General features: G+C 63.3%; 1 non-coding gene across 1 annotated transcript; it reads left to right on the top strand.

The window, feature by feature from the left end:
• The first annotated feature begins 1,308 nt into the window (after positions 1–1,308).
• On the top strand, positions 1,309–1,427 carry LOC131873167 (5S ribosomal RNA). Its single transcript, XR_009371186.1, has one exon. It is a non-coding gene; the product is annotated as a 5S ribosomal RNA (ribosomal RNA).
• Positions 1,428–4,665: the final 3,238 nt, after the last annotated feature.

Raw genomic sequence — 4,665 nt, 5'->3', positions numbered from 1 at the left:
TCACAGGCTGGGTGCTAGGATGGGTGGGTGCCAAGGTGGGCACCAGGGTGGGTGCACCCACCCTGGCCAAGGTGGGTCACGGGGTGGGTCCTAGGGTGGGTAACGGGGTGGGTACTAAGGTGCGTGCCAAGGTGGGTCATAGGGTGGGTGCCAAGGTGGGCACCAGGGTGGGTGTGCACCAACCCTAGCCAGGGTAGGTCACGGGGTGGTTGTCGGGGTGGGCGTCAAGGAGCCAAGGTGGGTGGCAAGTAGCCAAGTTGCGTGCCAAGGTGGGTGTCGGGGTGGGTGCCAAGGATCCAAGGTGGGTGCCAAGGAACCAAGGTGGGTGTCTGGGTGGGTGCCGAGGTGGGAGCCAGGGTGGGTCCCAAGGTGAGTGCAAAGGTGGGTGCCAGGGTCAAGGTGAGTGCCAATGTGGGTTCCAAGGTGCCAGGGTCAGGGTGAGTGCCAATGTGGGTTCAAAGGTGCTAAGTTGGGTGCGAGGTTGGGTGCGAGGGTGGGTGGGTGCCAAGGTGTGCTAGGTGGAAGCCCGGGTGGGTCGGCATCCCATGGGTGTCGAGTTGGGTGCCTGATGGGTGCTTCTTGTCAAGTTTTAGTCGTCGGGACTCATTTCGAGCCTTAGAGGTCGTTTCTTGTCCGGTTGCCCTGTCTTCGACCTGGGAACCCAATTTTGGTCCTCGGGTCCCATTTTTTTTTGTCTCGCATCCCACTTTTGGCCTGTGGCCTTTTCGGGGTCGATTCTCGTTTTGGGCATCAGAGCATGTTTCTTCTCCTAAAACCCAATATTTGTTTATTAAGTCTCGGAACACATTTTTGTTCTCGTGGACCCATCATGGGTCTTGGAACGCATTTGTGGTCCTTGGGTCCCATTTTGCATCCCGAAACTTGTGTTTTGGTGCTTGATCCCTATTTTGGGTGCCCACCTTGCACCAAGTGCGCACCCGGGGCAAACCGAGCGCCTTGGTGCACCGGGGCAAGATCGAGCGTGCACCCGAGGCGCCCCGAACATGCACCAAGGTGCACTCGGCCCACATGTGAGCGCAGGTCGTTGCGCCCGAGGTGGTGTGTGGGCACCGCGTTGCAGACGGGACACTGCACGCACACGACGCCCCCTCCAGGTGCACGCACGTAGGCCGGGCCGGGTGCACACCCGACGCCCTAGCAAGGTGCGCGCACCCGGGCAGGGCTCACACTTGGCGAACGGGGCGCACTTCGCGAGGGAGGGTGTGCACCTCGACGGGGGTGGGTGGCCGGGGTGGATTCGCACGTGGGTCGCGGTTTGCTAAGTACACACTGCGACAAGCTCATAACGGGTGCGATCATACCAGCGTTAGTGCACCGGATCCCATCAGAACTCCGCAGTTAAGCGCGCTTGGGCCGGAGTAGTACTGGGATGGGTGACCTCCCGGGAAGTCCCGGTGTTGCACCCTTTTTTAGTTTTTCGCCGGGCGTCGCAATGCTATTTGAATAAACCTTTTGCCCGTTTGCGTTCTCGTCGGGGCCGGGCCGGGCCGGGGTGCGCTGCCCGCACTACCGCGCGCGCGGGGGCGACACCGAGCGCGCACCCGAGGCGCCCCGAGCACACAGGCCACGGTGCAACCCGGGCGTTGTGCGCGCACCCCGGTGCGCCCGAGGTGCTGCGCGCGCACCCAGGTGAAATCGGTGTGCACCTCGGCCAGTGCGCGCTCGGTCGAGTCGCGCACGTTGGCCAAGGTGCACGGTGATGTTTCTTACTCTAAGGTTCCGCACCAGACGCCCGGGACAGGTGAGCGAAGCTGGGCGGGGGGCCGGCTCGGGGCAGGTGCCGCAGGGCGTGAGCTGGGCTTCGGAGCGCACGCACTGAGAGCGCTGCCACTTCGGCACCAAGTTGCTCCTGAAAAGGCAAAAAAAGTTGAGATTATAGAATTTCCCACTTGAGAGATTGTAAAAAAAAAAAATTTAAAATGAAGGAAACGCGGGTGCCAAGGTGTGCGCAGCCCAGCCAAGGTGTGCGCACCAAGGCGCCCACCCTGGCGAAGGTGCACGCAAGGTGCGCACCCGAGGCAAACCGGACAATTAACCCAACTTTCGACTTCGCGCGCACCTTGGAGCGCACTTCGGAGCGCTCCTTGGTGCGCACCAATCTTGGGCACCTCGGAGTGCACCATGGCGCCCACCAAGGTGCGCACCCGGGGCAAACCGAGCTCCGACTTCGTGCGCACCTTGGAGCGCACGAAAGGTGCGCACCATGGCGCCCACCAAGGTGCGCAGCCCAGCCAAGGCGTGCGCATCAAGGTGCGCACCCTGGCGAAGGTGCGCACCCGGGGCAAACCGAGCTCCGACTTCGTGCGCACCTTGGAGCGCACAAAAGGTGCGCAACCCAGCCAAGGTGTGCGCACCCCGGTCAAACCGAGCTCCGAATCGTGCGCACCAGAGGTGCACGCCATCGTGCGCACCTTGGAGCACACTTCGGAGCCCTCCTTGGTGCGCGCCGATGTTGCGCACCTCGGAGCGCACCCGGGGAAAACAATGCAATTAACCCGACTTTCGACTTCGTGGGCACCTCGGAGCGCTCTCGGGTTCGCACCTCGGAGCACACCGAGGTGCGCACCTTTGATGCGCTGCCTTCACCAATTTCCAGAAAAGGCAAGAAAACATTGAGAAGGTGTGCGCACCGAGGTGCCCACCCTGGCGAAGGTGCACGCGAGGTGCGCACCCGGGGCAAACCGGGCTCCGACTTCGTGCACGCCGCACCTTGGAGCACACTTCGGAGCGCTCCTTGGTGCGCACCAGGGCGCGCAACCCAGCCGAGGTGCCCACCCCGGCGAAGGTGCACGCGAGGTGCGCACCCGGGGCAAACCGGGCTCCGACTTCGTGCACGCCATGGTGCCCACCGCGGCGAAGGTGCACGCGAGGTGCGCACCCGGGGCAAACCGGGCTCCGACTTCGTGCACGCCGCACCTTGGAGCACACTTCGGAGCGCTCCTTGGTGCGCACCATGGTGCCCACCAGGGCGCGCAACCCCGCCGAAGGTGCACGCGAGGTGCGCACCCGGGGCAAACCGGGCTCCGACTTCGTGCACGCCGCACCTTGGAGCACACTTCGGAGCGCTCCTTGGTGCGCACCATGGTGCCCACCAGGGCGCGCAACCCCGCCGAAGGTGCACGCGAGGTGCGCACCCGGGGCAAACCGGGCTCCGACTTCGTGCACGCCATGGTGCGCACCGCGGCGAAGGTGCGCACCCGGGGCAAACCGGGCTCCGACTTCGTGCACGCCGCACCTTGGAGCACACTTCGGAGCGCTCCTTGGTGCGCACCAGGGCGCGCAACCCAGCCGAGGTGCCCACCCCGGCGAAGGTGCACGCGAGGTGCGTACCCGGGGCAAACCGGGCTCCGACTTCGTGCACGCCGCACCTTGGAGCACACTTCGGAGCGCTCCTTGGTGCGCACCATGGTGCCCACCAGGCCGCGCAACCCAGCCAAGGTGTGCGCACCAAGGTGCACGCGAGGTGCGCACCCGGGGCAAACCGGGGTCCGACTTCGTGCACGCCGCACCTTGGAGCACACATCGGGGCGCTCCCGGGTTCGCACCGGCGTTGCGCACCGTGGTGGGCACCTCGGAGCACACCAAGGTGGGCAGCGAGGTGCGCACCTTTGATGCGATGCCTTCACTAATTTCCATAAAAGGCAAAAAAAAAACGAGATTTTAAAATTTCCGTTTTGAAAGATAGTGAGAAAAAGGGAATGCTGGTGCCATCTTGAGCCCGCCCTGGTGCGCAGCCCAGCCAAGGTGTGCGCACCAAGGTGCCCACCCTGGCGAAGGTGCGCGCCCGGGCAATTAACCCAACTTCCAACTTCGCGCGCGCCAGGGTGGGAGCGCACCCAACAACCGGGCCTGGGAAGAGCCAATGCGAGAAACCCCACCAAACGCTCTGACAAAAAAAGAGGGGGCGCTCCAGTAACCCCGCTTCGGAGCGCACCCTGGGCAAACCCAGCCAAGGTGCCCACCCCGGCCAAGGTGCAGGCGAGGTGCGCACCCGGGGCAAACCGGGCTCCGACAACGTGCACGCCGCACCTTGGAGCACACTTCGTAGCGCTCCCGGGTGCGCACCTCAGAGCACACCAAGGTGGGCAGCGAGGTGCGCACCTTTGATGCGCTGCCTTCACTAATTTCCAGAAAAGGCAAAAAAAAAAGGAGATTTTAAAATTTCCGTTTTGAAAGATAGTGAAAAAAACGGAACGCGCGTGCCATCTTGAGCCCGCCCTGGTGCGCAGCCCAGGTAAGGTGCCCACCCTGGCAAAGGTGCGCACCCGGGCAATTAACCCTACTTCCGACTTCGTGCGCGCCAGGGTGGCAACCGGGCCTCGGAAGAGCCAATGCGAGAAACCCCACCAAACGCTCCGACAAAAAAAGAGGCGGCGCTCCAATAACCCCGCTTCGGAGCGCAGCCGGGGCAAACCCAGCCAAGGTGCCCACCCCGACGAAGGTGCACGCGAGGTGCGCACCCGGGGCAAACCGGGCTCCGACAACGTGCACGCAGCACCTTGGAGCACACTTCGAAGCACTCCCGGGTGCCCACCGGCGTTGCGCACCGTGGTGGGCAGCGAGGTGCGCACCTTTGATGCGCTGCCTTCACTAATTTCCAGAAAAAGGCAAAAAAAAATGAGATTTTAAAATTTCCGTTTTGAA

Source organism: Cryptomeria japonica, unplaced genomic scaffold (assembly GCF_030272615.1).
Source record: "Cryptomeria japonica unplaced genomic scaffold, Sugi_1.0 HiC_scaffold_1140, whole genome shotgun sequence".
Taxonomy (NCBI): domain Eukaryota; kingdom Viridiplantae; phylum Streptophyta; class Pinopsida; order Cupressales; family Cupressaceae; genus Cryptomeria; species Cryptomeria japonica.
Note: the sequence above shows the minus strand (reverse complement) of the source record. Positions and strands in the feature narration are given on the sequence as shown.